This window comes from Thalia democratica, chromosome 5, assembly GCF_965202585.1.
Source record: "Thalia democratica chromosome 5, ktThaDemo2.hap1.1, whole genome shotgun sequence".
Classification (NCBI taxonomy): domain Eukaryota; kingdom Metazoa; phylum Chordata; class Thaliacea; order Salpida; family Salpidae; genus Thalia; species Thalia democratica.
In genome coordinates this window covers 43,044,650-43,065,335 of record NC_139169.1, presented here as the reverse complement: position 1 = coordinate 43,065,335, position 20,686 = coordinate 43,044,650, and the positions used below count along the sequence as shown (strand labels likewise).

Genomic DNA, 20,686 nt, shown 5'->3' with positions numbered 1-20,686 from the left:
AATTTCTCTTTGACACAAAAAGCATTTAGATTAAAAATATTTTGTATCTTAAAAAAATGTTAAAAAACACAATTAAAGTAGGTTTACAGTTTCTTTTAATACTATTTAAGACAGTTTTATACCTAAAACTTAATTTTATACTAAAAATAGAACTATAAACTTTTAATTTTAAAACCCTGAAAGAAACACAGAAAACCTGGAAGAAATTTCTCAAAAACATATGGGAACCCTGTATAAATCGTTTTAACAAATTTTTGAATAGGTTTAAATTAATAATGGCTTAAAAGTCGGATAATAAGTCAAAAAACTTGTACAACTTTTAAAGATATTGATCTGACTGAAACTGTCACTGATGTTCATAATAAGTAGAGAAGTTTTAAAGTAGATATCCAAAACTAAAGATTAAAATATACCCCTAAGATACTTAACGACAAAAAAATAAAAACCAAGTAATAGTCTCACTTAAAGTCCCTCAAAAAATATATTAGTTTATTATGTGTTAGAATTTATTTACTTTAAATGTCATTTACTTTTGCTGTCAGGATTTAGAAACTAAGTTTATTTTTAAGATAATATCGTTGAATAAAACACAACTGACAATAAATAGAAAAAAATATTTTTTCCTTATAGATATAAGTTTTAAAATAGCTAATTTATAAATTTGAACTTTGTAAGTACAGAGTTGCTAAAAACCTGGAACTTGACAATTTAGGTATAAAGAATCCGGACTGAGAGAAATTTTGAAAAAAAAAAACTGAAAAACCCTAGAATTTCGAGTCAAAATAACTAAAAAAACTGGAATTTTAAAGAACTTATACACATAAAGTAATGAATTTTCGATAAGTTACAAAAAAATTTTCATAAACAAAAAAAAATCTCTATGTTTTTATTTAAGAACACATTTAAAGTAGCTTTACAGTATCTTTTCAAAATTATTATACTCCTAAGACAGTTTAACTTTATATCAAAAATAGAGCAAAAAACTTGTTATTTAAAAAACTTTGAAAAGTTTTTCAAAAACCTTTGACAATCCTGTAAATAATAGTAAATGTGTTTTTAGTAAATATTTTAACTAATGATATTGTTTATAAATACGAAACTTGCAAAATTTTCATTTAAAAAGTCTATAATTCATGATCTCAAGTAATAATTTTTAAACATCGCTTCAACTTTTATACATAGAAGAAATGACTTACTACTTTAAGATATAAAAACAAGAGTTTTTCAAGTAACTGCTTTATGTAGTTCGTTGTGATGGAACTGATAAACTTTTAAGTATAAAAGTATATGTACTTTTAAGTTGAAAACTAATTTTTTTGAAGTAAAAAGAAATATTGTAGTGAAAACTTACAGTAAGACTTAAAATAATAAAACTCAAATCACAAGTGTTTTAATATTGTTTGCTTTTAAATAATAATTTTGATTTAGGACAATGGGATTACAAATATTTAAATAATTTTGGGCTGCACAATTTCTTTTATCTAGTCAGTGCGGCCCGAAATTAACTTTATCTAGTATGTTTATCTAAAATACAACCTACCGTTGTTTTAAAGGTATCTTTTATTAAAATTACTTTACTGGCTAGTTTATTAAAAATGGTCTTACCTATACTAAAATAAATAATCTTTTTATTTAGCAGAATGTAACAAAAATCATGATGCTCTCCGCTAAAAAGCTTGTCTATAAATTTTGGCACGTTACTTACACAAGGTGGGTTTGCTACAACAGGAATCGGCAAACTGTAGCCCGCAAACATTTTAGCTTAAACATACCTTTAAAACACAAAAAAAAATATTTTATTGCAAATAATTTTAAATATTAAGTGATTACTTGTTATTTATTTTACCGCATTTTGGTTTAAAAAAGGTATCTTTTGTGGTTTAACATAATAACCATTATAATATAACCTTAATTACCAATCATTTTAAACTTGTTTCTAAATTTAATAAAATCAACTAAACTGACTAGTCGATTTAAAAGTGGTAAGCAAAATTAAGTACACCTATGAGTTCTGTACTTTTCGGCTGCTTTGACAAGCTGATATATCTTCAGTTAAAATTCAAAGACACTTACTTTTTTTATTAAGAAAAGGTCGTTCCACTGACATTAACATCAGCTAATATATTGGAATAACAAAATCTCCGTGACTTTTTTTTTGCTTTTATTAATTAAACTTCAAGGCATAAATTGAAGGAGGCGTTTTTGCAAACTTTTGTTTATAGTTAAACAAAAGATCTTCAAGTACAGTCTACGTGATCCAGCAAAAAAAGTGTTTTATTTAACCCCAATGAAAACATAGTGCTGAAGGACATATTTAAAATGGATCTAACAGAGTATAATAAAAGCGTTGGCATAAATCAGTAAAAATACTTCATAAGACTCAAGAGAGACGAAAGACTTGTACTGATATGAAAGCTTATGAGAGCTTATCCGTAGATAGGTATGCCAAATGCTTTCCGGAGAAGAAGACGTAAAACAGTGTTGAAGGACAATGTTTATACTTTTATAAGCACTAAGTTAGTTTGGATTTTTTATCAAGTATTTCGAACACTTCAGTTCTTTTAAACTTTAATGATATTTATGTCAAAAAAAATACTTTAAAGTATAACTTATTAATTGAAACTAATTTATAAAGCTCTGTAAAAATTTTGTCAACCTTAGCTACTTTGTGAATGCTTTTGCTTAAGTAAGGCTTTTAAAATAATTTCACAGGAAAAATCAGACGAGAACAAGTCTTGAACACAAGGGAAGATATAACTCCTTAGACATGTACTTGTAGCATTTAGAAAATTTTAAACTATGATATTAAAAGCCCCGTCTAACAACGTGATAAATGTCATTCCGGCAGCTCTTGCATAAAAGAAAGATCTTTGTTGTATCAGACGTGCTGTTTCATTGAGCCATTTTCTGTTGCGGAGGATCCTGCTGAATTGAAAACAACTAATCTCAATTTTATGCCATGAAGTTGTGCTTGAGAGGTCATAAAAGCTTCGTTGGCTTTTTATGAAAACACAACACGGAATGCAAGAGCTACTGCGTATAAGTTAAATACTGCTTGGCAAAAAAAAAGGCGCCAGGGGTCGTATTCGTCGATAAGAGAAATTTTTGAATTCAACAGAACAGCCACCGCATGCCTTAAACTAAACTTCTCTCAGCCAATAAAGTGCTGTTCCTTTACTTTCTTCATTTAGTGCATTATGATAACTGTATTAGCAAAAAGTAAAACAAAAATGAGTCATCTGGCTAAAAATAGACCCAATCTCAATCTGGAAAGCTGAAACGTTTATACCCTGATTTATGGTAAAAGGTCTAAACTCTAAAGCCATAGTGGTGCAAAATAAACTAAAATTACAAATAAATAACAAGTTTCTTCGTATCAAGGTTGATATTGTGCTTTTCAAGAAACACGTCTAGCTGATCAAGACTTAATTAGAGAATATGATTATGCCTTCTTTTGGGTTTGTATTAAGTCAGTAGATAAACGCAGGGAATATGGTGTAAAATTTGCTGTCAAGAATACACTTTACAGTCTGTAGAAGTTTGATCTTTAAATAACGAACAAAATATAACTATTTGTTTACAAATCAAAAAAGAAGAGCGCAAATGTATGTCCTGGCAAGCAAGTAAAAACACTTTTAATGAGGAATTAAATCTTATAGTAAGCAAATTTCCAAAACATTACCAGCTTGTAATTTTAGATGATTTTAAAGCAAAGTTCATTCTGATCATCTAGACCTTTTTAAAATAAGATTTCATCCTATATATGATGTTTTTTAACTAGGGGTTATTACAGTGCAAATTGTAGCAGTGATCTTGGTCTGCTGTATATAGCATATTTCCAATTAGTTAATGTAAAAATCAAAAAACTTGGTTCGCAGAGTACTATTAGAAATTGCAGCAATGCATGATAGGATAAGATTAGAAAACTTTCATATCTGTCTTTCACATCTTCCTCGGAAATATCTGCTTCTAAGTTTTGATCTAGGATCAAAAAAGTCTATACAAAATTTGAAAAAAGTATATACAAAAATTGTCTGGAATTTTGAACATTAATGTGTTGCTTCCTTTTATAAAGATTACGCGACAGGCTCATAATTATTATCAAAATGACCAAAACAGCACTAATCTTAATAGCTTACATAATGCTGAAGCTATAAAGACTTTTTAAAGGAAATGCTCCAACGATTTTTGTTTAAAATCTGGCATTTGTATTTAAACTGCAACTGACAGAGGCGACACCAAAACAGTTTGTAAAAGAATCAGAAAAGTTTGAGATTCAAAAAACTCAAATCACTCTTGCAATCTAAACTGGTTCAATTTTACACAGTGAGAATGAACATTTAGATAGGTTTAAGACTTTTCTCTTCTTTCTCTACACAAAATAAACTAACTGGCGATGCACTTAGCCACATCGATAATCTACCAGCGATGTATGAGCTGTATAGTTGACAAAGTGTTCAAGGAAGCATTAAACTGTCATTCACATAATTCCTTGAAAAGGACCAGGCATTGACGGCATACCAGCCGACTTGCTCCGTTATTGAAAATCCTGCTGATAACATAGCGTTTAAGTTAAATATTGTAGGGAAGGTATGCGAAACAAGACACACGTGATGCTTAGATTATAAACTTGCATAAAAACGAGGTTTAAAGGACTAATTCAAATATAGCCTTTTCGGTCATGCACAAGTGAGAGCAAAGCAAAAAGTATAAAAGCTCAATATAGGTAATTTTCACTTTACTAGAGATTTTACACTCGTAACTCGCTCTGCCCCAGATCTTAAGACATTAGTTGTCGTCAGCATTCTAAACTTTCGGCCTTTAAAAAACTTAAGTCCTAAGCTAAAAATGATATTTCATTATCAATCAAGATCAGTGGCAATGACATCAAAAAACTTTATTGTAATGTCGCACTAGCAAGGCATCAGGTACGTTTGCTCATGTTACTGCAAAATTTGAGAGTAAAGAAAAGTTAAGTACGAGCACAAAGTATATCGTTTATTTTGGCTGTGTATTCAGTACTCTGACATACGGTAGCGAAACGTGTAGTATATCATGGGTGGGTAGCAGTCAAATTTTCACGATGGGACAAAATTCTACGAAGACACTTTTGCACGAAGGGTCACTTTTGAACGGTGACACTTTTGCACAAGCAGACAATTTTCCACGGAGACACTTTTGCACGAAGGATCATTTTTGCACGAGTTAACATTTAAAAAAACTTTTTTAATTTTTTTTTTATTGATTTTAATTTTTAATTTTTTGTTTTTTACTTACACTGTTAACACTAACCCTTACTCTCGGTCGGTAACTTATTTTTTTCTTTTAATTGTTTACAATTAATTTTAAAGTTTCAATTTTTTTTATTAAATATTATTTGTTTTTTACTTCATTTTTACTGTCACAGTTACCCCTAACCCTTACCCTCGGTCAGTAGCTTTTTTTTTTTTTTTTTTTTATATAATTTATTTTCATTCATTTAATTTTCTTGTTTTTTTTAACAGTAGTTTTAAATAGTTTTATTTCTTTTTTATTATCACTATTACCCTTAACCCTTACCCTCGGTCGGTTATTTATTTATATTAACCGTTCAAAATTGACCCTTTGTGCAAATATGTCACTCGTGCAAAATTGACCCTGGTGTAAAATTGTCTTCGTGTATTTTTTTTCTCTTGTGCAAATTTATCTTTGTGCAAAAGAGTCTTCGTGTAAAATTGACTCTTCGTGCAAACTTGTCTTCGTGCAACTTTATATTCGTGCAATTTTGTCCTCGTGCAATTTTGACCGTTTCCCGTGTATCATATTTAATCTGTATAAGAAGGGTCACTTTTGCTCATGGGGTTATTTTTGAATGGGGACGGGTCAAATATGCACGAAGACATTTTTGCACGAATGGACAATTTTGCACAAAGGGTTATTTTTACACGAGAGCAAAAAAACAAAAAACAAAAAAAAAATAGCGACCGACAGTAAGGGTTAGGGGTAACAGTGAAAGAAAAAAAAAATCAAACAAAAGGTATAATAAAATAAAAACAAGAAGAAAAAAATTAAACCAATAAAAAATCAAAGAAATATGAAAAAAAGTTACCGACCGAGGATAATGGTTAGGGGTAAAAGTGATATAAAAAAATTAATAAGTTAAAAATTAAAGTTAATAAAAAAATTCAAGCCGTGCAAAAGTGTCCCTTCGTGCATGTTTGAACGGGTTGAGATTTCTTTTTGTTTTTTTTACTACCCCTGGTCGATTTTTATTTTTATTCTCATTATTTTTCGTTTTATCTGTATATTTCATTTGTCACCTCACTTTTACCCCTAACCCTTACTATTAGCAATTTTTTTTTTTTTTTAATTTTGTTTTTTACTCTTGTGCGAAATTGACCTTCGTGCAAAAATTTCTTCGTGTATATTTGACGTGTTCCTTTAAGAAACAATGTTTTCAGTTCTCTCGTTTTAGTTTTGTGTACTGTCTCCTTTTGTGACGTCATAATCAGCACAGCAAACGATAGCTTCATTGGATAATTTATATTCTGACAGCACACTTAGTGTATAGCTTTGCGCAGCGGCGATAACGTAACCAATGAGGTCTATCCGAGGTGCGTTTATTGCTAGTTGAAAACTATACCCAATACCCCGCCCTTTGTCGATGAAAGACTCGACTCTGAGGCAATTTCTGCAAGATGTCTACCGGACATCTTCATATATTTCATCATTATTTTCTTGAATTCACTAAGGTCGGTCTTTTTATGAGTAGAATTTCTACCCATAATTTGATGTGACGTCATTTATGTGTTGCTACAATTAAATGAAATTTTCATGCTTTTCGTTTGTAAACAAACAACAAAAAGTTTCTAGGCCTTAAAAATGTTTAACTCAAGCTTATATTTATGCAATGTAAACTAAACTGGCACGAAAAAAATTACATTAGTTAATTTTTAGTGTTAAAAAATAGCTTAATGTTAAGTTTATGAATGCTTTTATTTTACGATAGCCAGGTCACTTGAAAAGTTAGTGTGTCACATTTTCTAAGCTTAATTTGTCATAAAAATTGATTTATATATTTTCTGTATTTTTTTCTAATATTGCCAGTTTTTATCATTAAGTATTAAAATAGAAATAATATTTTATTTAATACTTTTTTATACAAGAAAATACAATATTTATATAATTTGTATTGTATGTAATATTTTTTACTTTTTTTTAACAAGCTAAAATAAAAGTAAAAGTAAAAATGTCAGCAGCAAAATAGGAGACTAGATAACAGATTTTGTCATAACTTAGTTGTTGTAAAATATAAAACTATAAAAATATGTAAAGTAAAACAGTTGTTTAGTTGGTCTTTTTAGATTAAAATGTTTGTTGTAATGCTCATTAAATGGTTTATATGAAATACTAATTTTATTTTGGTAACAGGTATTACACAGTTTGATTATGTGGTTTTTTGTTCTTGCATGGTGAACCGCTTAATGATTTGCGTTTCTTAATTTTACCATACTTTCTGGTTTCTAACTTTGACCTGTAATATATCAAAAACTAGTTTGAATTTTGTAAAACAGTAAAAAGCAACTTATACCTTAGTTCAAACCCTACAAAATATGATTATTTCCTTTTTTTCTAATATTTTTTGTAACAGGTTTTTTTTAAAAAGCTACGACACAAGAAGCTTTTTCATTAGTTTCTAAATGGAAACATTACTTTAGCCTTGAAGTAAATAAAAAATTAGTGCATACCTTACGCGGATACATACTTCTTAAAGTGCGTACCTTATCAATGTACTTACTTCGTTAAAAGCAAATTTTAAAAGTATTGTTTTGTTTAGACTTGATTGGAGACCGAATCAAATGAACATAATTTTAATTTCAGTTCGATATTGGTGCAACATCTTCCTTGTAACTAGTTAATTATCAAATATCTAGCAAAATTTATTTTTGTTTGTAACAAAAATTTTAAATTTAATTTACTTATAAATCAAAAAAATTGTTTATGTGAATCAAAGTTTTTTTTTGTTTATTATAACTTAAAAATACAAAAACAACCCATAATATTTATAATAGACCAAGCCACTACTTCTGTTAGTTTACAAAATATAAATTACATAAATGTACTTGTAAATCAAACAATTGGTTTATGTGTATTCAAATTTTTATTTTTTGTTTATAAAATCTTAACTACTAAAACTACCCATAATATTACATAAGACACTATTTTATTTTTCATTTAATTGCAGCAACACCTAAATACTACCCATAAAATAATGCTTATAAAACAGTATTCATAAAAAGTCCTACCAAATCCACTCAAAGAAAACGATTATAAATTTATCTAGAATACCATCATTATAATTGACACCTTGGTACGTACGTAGATAACAAAAAGCGTTTTTGTTAGGGTGGTGGAACGATTGTTAATGTAAAAATCATGCAACAATATTGTAACCCTCTGAAACTACTAAGTATAGCTTAAGTCATCTGACAGCACATTCTGTCGGTCAGACATATAAATTAGCTCAGTATTGATTTTACAAGTATGCCTACTAGTACCTTACGTCTTTTCAGCCGATTGTGCACGTAGAGTGCTTATAACTAGCTTCGTGATGAAAGAGGCCAAAAGTGTCTTAGGTTTTTTACGACTCATAGCTTACTAAATATTAAAAAATATCCTGTAAGTAACTCAACTAGACAGTAGTTACTTAAACTGGTGGTCTTAAGATATAAATTAATGTACAAGTTTGATATAAGCTAGCTAGTACTCATTTAACTTAGTCTTTTGTTTAGAAACTAAAAGTACGAAAATTTCATTTAATTGTAGCAACACCTAAATGACGTCACATCAAATTTTGGGTAGAAATTCTACTCATAAAAAGACCGACCTTAGTGAATTCAAGAAAATAATGATGAAATATATGAAGATGTCCGGTAGACATCTTGCAGAAATTGCCTCAGAGTCGAGTCTTTCATCGACAAAGGGCGGGGTATTGGGTATAGTTTTCAACTAGCAATAAACGCACCTCGGATAGACCTCATTGGTTACGTTATCGCCGCTGCGCAAAGCTGTACACTCAATGTGCTGTTGGAATATAAACCATCCAATGAAGCTATCGTTTGTTGTGTTGATTATGACGTCACAAAAGAAGACAATGCACAAAACTCAAACTAAAACGAGAGAACTGATAGCAAAAATCTTAAAGCTTGCAATTTTGTAGTATACAACAGTTGAAAAAAATCATGCTATGAATTGACGTCGTATAAAAAAAGTAGTTTTTCAAATACTATCTTATTCTAGTTAAATAAAAAGATAAGCAAAAATAATAATACATTTAGTGTAATATAGCTTTTAAGTATAAAAAAATTACATATTTGTTATTTTGACAAAAAATATTTTTCATGTGATACATTTCAATTAATATAATTCTATCACATGTTTAAAATATTTTAACTGGGTTTTAGAATTTAACATATCTCTTATCAAAGAATAATTAAATTCTCGGAAAATATTTTTGACAGATAAACACAAATTAGAACAAATATTAACAAGAAAGTAGAACTATAGTTCATATAAGTTTATATATTAAAATTATATAATATGTACATCATGAATTTTTTATGGATATATTGTTTTCGTTTACTTTTTGTACATTTTAATTAACTATTCACTTTTTATAAATTGTTTTATATAAGGAAATGAATCAACTTATAAAATTAATATACAAAATTTAAGTACATAAAAAAATAATGAAATAAGTGTTGTTAGTAAGTTATCAAATATTTGTTACAAATATCGATCATCTATTTACAAAAGACTAAAAAGAGTAAATAACAAAACTCTAAGAAACCCAGCTTCCGAAGAAACAACAATAAACATATTAGTACCAACTTTTTATTTTACATTTGATATATTAAACATAGTATAGTGTTCGAAACAATAAAATTTTAATTATAACTTTATTTTTTGTTTAGTATTAAGGTACGCAACTTTTAATAAATTAAGCTAATTTTAATTTTGAACAACATAATTAATAAATTAACAGGCTCGTTTAAGCTCAAAAACTTGATTACGTATAAAATGCACAAAAATAAAGTTATATCAAACACAATGATTCCCAAAAAATGTATAAAAAATCTAAACAGATGAACCAAAAAATATTATCAAGATATTTTAAATAAAATTTGTTTGTGTTTTGGTTTCTTCGTCTGCTTCTTAAACTAACGTTTTTCTCTCTTTAGTTATTTTGTAAATAGAAGTGCGTCACTTTTTTTCGGTCATTAAAGAGCTCCTCTCGTGTATCAATGCTAAAATTCAAGCTCATTTAGGTCGCTTAAAAAAGTTTTTCACCTTTCGCTTTGCTCTCATACGTTTAACGTTATAATGAAATTACAGTTCTTGAATATAGCTAAACTTCTTTAGTTGGCGATCTTAAGGAGTGCTTTAACATAACTGAAATAAAAGTTCCGAAAAGAGTTTGAGCAAGTACACAGACCTTACTTTTTATCTAAAATTTTTTATAAAGGCTACCATCAAAATTCGTTGTTGCTCTGTGTTTTATAAGTTCTAAGTGTTGAAGAGCCTTGGAAGACATTTGATCGTCAACAATATCGAATAAAAACTCTCCCTACTTACAAAAAGTAAGACAGGACCTTTTTGATGCCCCGCACCCCTAAACTATTTTAAGTTGTTTTCGTACCCCTTGCAGTACATGTAAAATACATAATAACTAGTGTAAACTTCAAAATTACTTAAAAATATTAAGACTTTTTTTTGCTCTTCGTCCAGAACTCCACTTTTTACTATTTAAAATTGCTATTCAGCGTTAAAAATCGTTAGTTATGTTTAAATTTCGGCTTACATTCGCCCGAGTTAAAGAAAAATCTCCTTTTTTTTTAAACAAAATTTAAAAGCCCTGGTTGGGAGACCCTGTAGTAAGGTATATGAAAGCGACATACAAATGCGCTTTCTATTTACTTTAGTTGTAGCTGTACTACTAAGAACATTGTATCAGTGATAGGTTTTTGTACTTAAAAAAATCTTTCGACCACAATCTGCACTTGAGAAATAGTTACACGTGCAAAGGCTTTACCAACAGTTTCAAGAAAGGAAGTTCCCCTGTAGCTGTTGCAATCAAACCTAGAACCTTTTTTTTTGTACAAAGTTATGATGATAGCATCACTCATTTTTTATGGCACCATACCTTCCCTCTAACATTTGACTTAATTTTTTTGTATAAGGGTTAGTAATCCAAGGCTGACGGAATGACATTTAATACAGTTTTAGACTGCCTCCAACTACGTAGCTTCCTTTTTGTAGCTGGGCTTTTTGATCAGAGTTTTGTAACTTCTAGAGGATTGAAGTAAGGTTCAACTAGAGAGTTCTCTTTACCCCAGTTTTTACGACTTATTCTTGTCTGATTTTTCCTCAAGGTTTATTCTCGAAGCCTTAACTTACAAAAGCGTCCGTAAGGGTGTTAAGGAAATAGGTAATGGTTTTAAAGAGTGACAATCAGCTTCCACAAATAAAGGGAAACTTTTAATTATGTTTTTGACATAACAACATTTGAAGTATATAAAACTAAAGTGTTTAAAATACTTGATGAAAAAATCGAAACAATTTAAAAAATTTAGATACCACTAGTGCTTATAAAAGTATCACTTTCCACATCCTTTAACACTGTTTTACGTCTTCTTCTTCGAAAACATTTGCCATAGCTCTCCATTGATAATCGTAAGCTCCATTCAGTTTTCTTATCCTTTCACACTTTTCGTCTCTTGAACCTTCTGATATAATTGTATAGATCTATACCAAAACTAATTCTATACTCTAACAGCTCATTCTTCTAATAATTGTGCTCATCGTATTATGCGTTTTCATTTAAGTCATATGAAATACTTTTCTTTGCTGGAGCTTCGTATACTGTGCATGAAGGTCTTCTAAATTTTACACCGTTTAAACAAAATATTCAAAAAACTTCTATTTTAGCTCATGCTTTGCAGTTTTATTAGTACAAGCAAAAAACAATAAAAAGTCACTAAGGTTTGATATTACCATGTATAAGTTGGTGTTGATGTAAATTGAACAACTTTTTCTTTCAAATAAGTCACTATTTTTGGCTGTTTGTGTAAAGATCTTTGCTTGTTTAGTGGTTTATTGAACAAAAACAAAAAAATGCTCAAATTAGTTTGGTTCAAGGACCTGGATACGCAAAAAGTCATTGATTTGAATACCGAACTTAGTCAAAATCATAATGAGCTACAAATTAAAAAAAAGAGAGAAAAAAAATTTTACGCTCAAAATTTAAACTCAAAAACGAAAAACTATATAAAAATTAGACTATTAAACTTTAAAACATTAAATGTTTTTCAAAAAAAAAAATAACAATAACTTTTATACACACATACATCCAACACTATATACACATACACTTTTGAATCAATTAGCCTAGTGGTCTTCAAAATAATCGAAATCTATGCACAGCACACTAAATTGCAAATAAATTCAGTGCACCTCAAATTTAAAATTCAATTATTCATCAAGTTACATTGTATTTTGTTAAATGAAACTGCAAAAAAAAACCATGTTTTTTTTGAAACAGATTGTTTGTAGAGATTACGTTGTTACTGAAACTGCCACCCAAAAAGATTTTAGTTTTTTTATTTAAATTGGCCCGCCACTGCCAAATACTTGCCGAACACTGAACTAGTTAATGCAATTTTGTCAGATATAAAAAATTTAATTTCAAAATTTATACTAAACTAAAACTTGTATAAATTCAGGAAAAATGCACAAAAATTATATGAAATAGTTGAATTTATTGAAATAGTTTGAAAATAAACTACTTATGTCTTAAACCTGAGGCAGTTAGAGTCAGTTATTTTTTGTTATAATAAGGGGTCGGTCTTTTTATGGGCTCCCTAGTTGAGCAAAAGGAAACCCATAAAAAGACTTACCAGGGGTAGGTCTTTATATGGGTTCCATCTTCAAAAATTATTAAATTCTACTCCTTGTTGATTGGATTGGTTTTCAGATTTTGCATTTATACAAAACTTCCTTGGGCATATAAACAAACTGAATACTAACTAAACTAATGGGGAAAGATACTTTTGCTAATGAAATGTACTCTGTAGTTAAGGTATAAAGCTTTAAGTTAAAACAATTTTCTCCCCATATCAGTTAAAAGAATAACTTGACGCATTTTGAAACTTTTGCAAATACAGAACAATCAGTTATATAAACATTAATACATTAGTATCATATTTTAACTGACAATGAGTTTGGTGTGACGATGAACTTCAGTAAAGCAAACTTTTAGTTAGAGAAACGTCAAGAACATATTTTTTACCAAGTTCAAGATATGGAAAAAACTAAACAAAGTGAGTATCTTGCTATATACAAACTACTTAAAATGCTTATTTACTTATGTGTTTTTTACATTCAATATTTTTTTTAAGGAGCAAATGGATTTTTAGCTTGTTTAAAACAAGTTTTAGTCTAGCTTGAACATTTTACCGATTCAAACAGATCAAATTTGAGTTTTTTAAATTTATATAGCCTCCAATATAGATAATTGTAATTAACTTTTAAAAGTAAATAGGAAACAGAAAACATAACAATGTTTAAAAAATCCTAGTTGTGTAGAAAACTATACTTAAAATTGGTGATCACATGCTTGTAATGAGCTTAAATTATACACTTCCTTTTATAACTAAACAAAAATGATAGAATTGAGAATGAATTAACTTCAAAAAATGTAAAAAACTAGTTTATATAGGTAGCTTTTTTTTCCTTAAGTCTTATAAAATGTCGACAGTTTATGTTTATATAAACTAAATAATTTTAGATATAGATATACTGTTTTCTATGACCTTTATTTTGAAAATCTCTTAAAAAAAATTTTGTGTAAAATTGTAATATAGAACTTTAAGTTCTAATAAAAAGTCTTAGATTTAATTGTTTGATATTATAAAAAAAAAAATTATTAGTTTGTAAATGATCATCAAACTTTAGATTAAATTTAAGTAACAATTTAAAACCTATATTTTTTAAATTTTAATGTTGTTAGTTGATACTAACTACAAGTAATTATAGATAACGTTAACAAATCAAATCTATCTATCATTTAATTTACAGTAAGTTCTTAGGTAAAAAAATTTAATTATTCATTTTCTTACAAGTTTAAATGTTTAAAAGAAATCGAGATTTAAAGTATACTTTAAGTTTCTACACAATTAAATATTAAAATAAAGTATAAATAAGTTTTTTTTGCACACCAGGTTTTTGGATATAATCTTTTAAGCGCTTTCTTTTTTATGGGTTACATGACAATTCAAATTCAAACAACTCAAATTCCGATAATTCAAATTCTTAAAAAAGTATTTAAAAAACTATATCTCAGATAGTAAAATAAATTAAAAAAAAAAACATATGTAGATCTTATTAATACCTACAAGCCACTTTTTCTCTTTTGCAAAATCTTAAATATTTTTAAAGATATTTTAAGATTACTAAAAATAACTATGTTTTTTACTTTATTGAAGCCATATCTCAAGAAATATTTAATGTTTTGCAAAAAGAAAAAAAAAATGATTTGTAGATATTAATTGGACCTACATACGTATTTTTTACCTTTGACAAATATACATTACTTTATTAGTTGTGGCCCTTTCAATTTTTTAAAGAATTTGAATTGTCGGAACTTTAATTTTCCGAGTTTAAATAGTCGTGAACCCATTTTTGTGTTGTTCAATAAACAGTATAAGTAAAAATAACTTTAAAGAAAATTTATCCAAAAAAAAAAAAACTTACTAAAGCTTTAAAAATAGTTTGCTGAGATTTTTGTCAATCTAAATTTTATGCCAAAAATTATTTATTTCTATTTATTATATATATATAAAAAACAACAATTTAAAAATATAAAGTTAAACAAAATAAAATGAAAAACTGTTTGTTGTGTTGTAGTATAAAAAGAGGATTGTTAAACTTTTGTACATGATTCGACCACTGAGTTTTTATCTTGCAACATTCAGCTAAGAGGCGTTATTAAAATCCCTATGCAGACTGGCTTTTTAGATAGATAGAAACTTTGCTTTATTCGAAGTATTTGATTTAGTTCTAGGAAAACAGTTTTTAACAAAGTTTTATAACTTAAAGAGTAGAAAATACAAAACAGAAACGTTTAATACTATGAAAAATAGACAAAAGAAATCATCTTAAACCTTATTTAAGCAAAAAAAAATTAAAAAACATTTAATTATTGTAATTTCCAACTTTAACGTTTTTTTTTGAAACTCTTTCAGATTAAAGAGGAAGAGTCGATAGGTTATTTTTTGTCCATAATATTAATTTAAAACATTTTTTTTAAGTTTAGAAAACTTTAATCTTTTAACTTTTCAAACCATTCTTACTAAACTCTAGATAATTAAATTAACAAAATATTTAACAAATACAAAAAAGTCACAAAAACCGGTTGACGTATCAGGAGAATGCTTTAGAAACTTAAATATTACAACATTATCATTTTTTTGTGTAGTAAAAATTAAAACTTAATAGAAATAGTATAATAGTTTAGATACATTAAAATTCGTCATACAAAAATATTTCAATCAATTATGAAACATGAAATTTTAAAATAAAAGCTTGCTAGCCATGTAACACTAGCTATCTTATTTATTTAAATAATATTTATACAAGTGGATAAAACAAGTCACTATATTCAAAAACAACTTTAACTACTTTGTGATTTTATTAATGATAACTTATACTATATTTATAGTGTTTAAGTTTTCTTAGCCTAATTTTAACCAAATAAACGTTTATGTTAAAGAAAGAACCTTGGTTTTCAAGTAAGCCTTTTAAATTTAAAACCATTTTATATTATTTCGTGCTAAATAATGCAATTATAACCATAAAAACTTAATTTGTAAACAAATTATATTTTTTCATATAACTTTTATAAATTTTAGCTCATCTCATTTATATTTTCTATTTCTGTAGAGTATTATAATTAGCCATTATATTGTATTCAAATTTATACAACAGGTTTTTCTAAAAATTTTCACCAACCTTTTATTGGTTTTTGCACAGTTTGTTATTTTAATTGTTTGTTTTACTGCAAACTCACAGCTTGAAAGTCCGTAGAGCGGTGAAAATTTGACTTCGTGCAAAAGTGTCTCTTCTTGCATATTTGAACGGGTTGAAACTTTTTTTATCTCCTTTTTTTTTTTGTCTTTGTTTTACTTTCACTTTTACACCTAACCCTTACCCTTGGTCGATTTTTTATTGTTCTTCTTATTATTCGTTTTATCTGCAAGTTTTATCTTTTACCTCACTTATACCCCTAACCCTTACTATTAGTTTTTTTTTCATTAACTTTGGTTTTATTTTTAAATTTTGTTTTATACTCTCGTGCAAAATTGACCTTCGAGCAAAAGTTTCTTCGTGCATATTCGACCTGTCCCTTTAAGAAACAATATTTTCAGTTCTCTCGTTTTAGTTAGAGTTTTGTGTACTGTCTTGTTTTGTGACGTCATAATCAGCACAGCAAACGATAGCTTCATTGGATAATTTATATCCTGACAGCACAGTAAGAGTATAGCTTTGCGCAGCGGCGATAACGTAACCAATGAGGTTTATCCGAGGTGCGTTTATTGCTAGTTGAAAACTATACCCAATACCCCGCCCTTTGTCGATGAAAGACTCGACTCTGAGGCAATTTCTGCAAGATGTCTACCGGACATCTTCATATTATTTATCATCATTAAAATGTAAAAGGTTGTGTCTACATTTCAAGATATTAATTCTGAGTAGTAGAAGATAACAAAGCAGTTTATTTATAAATGTTGTTGTTTATGTACAAGCAGTAACATAAAAAATTTTCAGCTGTCATTTGTTTATAACATGATACTGTTAGTTCAGCAAAATAAAATCTCTTTCTATTTATTTTTTGAAAATAATATTTTTACTACCTTTATTTGGGTAGCTGTAAAATTTGCACGAGGGGAAAAAATTGCACGAGTGCACAAAATTGCACGAAGACACTTTTGCACGAAGACAATTATGCACGAGCAGACAATTTTGTACGGAGACATTTTTGAACGGGTAAAATTAATTTAAGTTTTTTATTTTTTTATTATCTTTATTCACTTTTTTTTTAACATAAGTTTTTTTTTTTTTAACTATCACTGTTACCCCCTAATCCTTACCCTCGATCGGTAATACTTTTGTTTTTTGTTTTTATTTTTTTATAAATTTATTTATATTTTTTTATAATTTTAATTAGTTTTTTATTTACTATTACTGTTGCCCCTAACCCTTAACCTCGGTCAAAAACTTTATTTTAATTTTTTTTATTGAATTATTTTTAAGTTTTTTTTCAGTTTTTTTTCTGTGTTTTTTACTCTCGTGCAAAATTGGCACTTGGTGCAAAATCGTCTTCGTTCAATTTTGTGCCCTCGTGCAAATTTGGCTTCGTGCAATTTAGTCCCCTCGTGCAATTTTGTCGTCGTGCAATTTAGACCCGTTACCCTTTATTTAACTGGTAAATTGCTGATAAAAACAAACAGCTTTTATTGAAATCTACACAATCTTTGAAAAAGTTTATACTATTAAAATCCAACAAAATAAGAAAAAAAAGTTTTTTAGGTAAAGCTCTGTGCATTTCATTGATAACTATACATTTATTAACTTGTAAATATATTTGTTTACAAGTATTATTAACTTACAAATAATACGTAAATGTTTATCGTTTTAATGTTCAAAATTTTGTTTACTTATCTATATATACATATATACAATTTTTGACTTCGATAAAAATTTTTCTTGTATATGTAAGGATAGGACTTTTATAATTTTTTATGTCTTAAATGTTAAAATCCTAGTGATTTTTCAAAAAAATCACATGCAACTAAGGTTTGGTACATTGTTTTACAACAAATGAAATTTATTTTGAGTACTATTAGTTATTTTATGCTTTTGGTTTTTTTAAACACAAGTACGCAATAAATAATGCTAGTAGTCTTCATAAAACATAAAGTAAAATTTTGCAGTTTGTTGTTTTATCACTTTGATGTAATGTTATAAAAAAGTTAATATAACACTAATAAGAGATTATGTGTAAAAGTACTCAAAAATAAATTTGTTCATTTTACTTTGCTGCTATTTAATGTATCTCATACATTTAATAACAACTTTGTAGTAGTGATTAGACCTTTAAATTCAGTAATTTATAAAGTAGCAATGTTCCTAAAAGTTTTATATCAAAACGAAAATTATAAATATTTCTAAAATTTATTGTTTAAATATTAGCAGTCACAGTAATATAAACGCTAAAGTTCAACAGAAAGATTACTTTTAAAACAGTTTATATAAAAACATTTATATAATACTACAAAACAAGTTTATATTATTTACTAATTTCTTTAATGCGGATTTTAAGAGGTGCTGAAAGTTTACAAGTATTTAAAAAAAACCTTTTATTTGATACTTTGTGAAACTAATTTAGTAAGATAGAAATACTATAATAACGAAAATATACTAAAACTATTTTTTAAGTTTCAAAATGTTAAAACAAGTTTACTATCTTTTTAGCTTGAGAATTTCTCTAATATTCTACTCGACGCCTCTGAATAGTATTACTTTTTAAACACTTTATTCCAAAAAAATTCTAAGCAGCTACACATTATATATTTGTAAACTTTACCTAAGATGTTATGCTCGTTAAGGTTTTGTTTTAATAGGAAGCAAATTTGCTTTCGTTTGAAGCATATCATAGATTTTTTTTATCTTCTTAGTAAAAGCAATTTAATCTATAACATTTCGTACTATAAACTTTACAAAGCAGTTTATTGTAAAGAACATTTTTTTTAAAACAGTATTTGTCATCATCGTAGTAAAAGTTTACACAGTTTTCCTACAATCTTACATTGCTAATGTTTGAAGACATTTTTGTCAAGTTTGAAAACATGTTTACTACATTAAAACTTTAGTACACCATACATCTAAAATGATTTTATAATTTAAAACTGAACTATACTGCTATTGTAAAAGTAACCTTCAAAAATTTACATCTTACAAATATTACGTTATTCAAATTTGGGGTGGCAAGTAGAAATTTCTAACACATGACCTAGTTTTAAAAATAACTTAAGGTAAGTATTTTGTAGTGTGCTTTTAATTATTTTAGTGAGTGTAAATTACTGTTTTATAATATTTTACCTTTTAAATATTGAAAGAAAACTTTCACTGTCTTACAAACTATCAGTCTAAATTAAACTATACAATGAATTTTTTTTACAGCTCCGTACCAATTTTTAAGAGCACTAAAAATCTTACGTTGCGAAGGTTAGATATTGTTTGTTTCTATTGGGTTCCGTAGCATACAAGTAGTCATATTTTTAAAACTTTTTTTGTTCAATGTTTTAAGTATTGAGACTGCTTAAACTATTATAGTCCAAAATAAGAACCTTAAACTGCAGTTTTAATAAGTATACTTTATTTTAAGTTTATATACTCAAGAAAACTAACTTTTTTGTAATACTTATCCTAATACATGTAATGATAAATTAATGTTAGGTCTAAAAGTTATCATAAAAAAAGTTTATTTATCAGGTGGTTTTTTGTTATATACTTTGTCTAAAGGATATCAAGTAAAAATCTAAATTCTGAATTGTAAATTTCTCAAATACTAAGTTAGAGGTGTATATTTTTACAAGTATATAGAGTTACATTACTTGTTAACAACATTTAGGTATACATTTTTCTTTATATATCAATTGGTACATTAACAGAAATTTTATTTAAATATAAGGCTCTGAGCTTATAAGGTTTTTGCAAGTCAAATTCTAAGTAGTTTTTATTTAATATACTGTTTACAATGTCTCGCTTACAAACAGCTAAATTCAAAGATCACAATCTTTGAGGTTTCTAAACAGAATTTGTTTTAAAAAGTCATACAAGTGATGTAAGGTTTTATATGTGTTTTCTTTGTTTTGAAAACGTGTTATTACTTCGAAAATATAAAAACTTAAATAGGCATTTTATAAAGTATATTTAATAAAATAAGAAAGTACTTGTAAATAAATAAAACGAATTTATCAAATTTAATAACGTTAAAATAAAAACTTCAAACAAGCTTATTTATAAAAACTTTTTAGCACAATTTTTATGGAAAATTTTATACTGAGGAAAATTGCACAATTAGAGCTTTAAATAAGTTTGTTGCACCAAAAATTAAAAATTAAAATAGTTTTCATACTTTTAGCTCTTATCATTTTTATCTAAACCCAGATAAAATTTAAAACAAAACAAAAACACCAAATTTCTTATAGAAAATGTCTCTATACAAAGTGGAACAAATTCCTAAACAAATACATTGTTAATTTTATTTTAAATGTCTAAAAGTATAAACTAAACGAGAAATTTTTAACAATATTGCAAAAGAAATGGCAAGTAAAAAAATAATCAAAAGAAACTTTCACTCTTTTTAAGCTAATATATAATAACTTGAATTTGAAAGAATACAATACTAATTTGAAGGAGGTATAAATTAGCATTATAGCAAATTAAAAAAAAATATATAAAACTTTTGCTATTCACTTCAAACTATTAAAATGAAAACTTAAACTCAAATATTTAAAAATAAATCATAATTAAATTAATTAATTAAAATCAAGACTTTATTTTAGTTTATAGATATATACATATT

At 27.2% G+C, this 20,686-nt stretch overlaps 3 non-coding genes across 3 annotated transcripts; 2 read left to right on the top strand and 1 right to left on the bottom strand.

Moving 5' to 3' along the window:
* Positions 1-6,548: 6,548 nt before the first annotated feature.
* LOC145837314 (U4 spliceosomal RNA) lies at positions 6,549-6,692 on the top strand. Its single transcript, XR_014369952.1, has one exon. It is a non-coding gene; the product is annotated as a U4 spliceosomal RNA (small nuclear RNA).
* Positions 6,693-8,905: 2,213 nt separating this feature from the next.
* On the bottom strand, positions 8,906-9,049 carry LOC145837313 (U4 spliceosomal RNA). The gene has a single exon (XR_014369951.1). It is a non-coding gene; the product is annotated as a U4 spliceosomal RNA (small nuclear RNA).
* Positions 9,050-16,577: 7,528 nt separating this feature from the next.
* On the top strand, positions 16,578-16,721 carry LOC145837310 (U4 spliceosomal RNA). Its single transcript, XR_014369948.1, has one exon. It is a non-coding gene; the product is annotated as a U4 spliceosomal RNA (small nuclear RNA).
* The last annotated feature ends 3,965 nt before the right edge of the window (positions 16,722-20,686 follow it).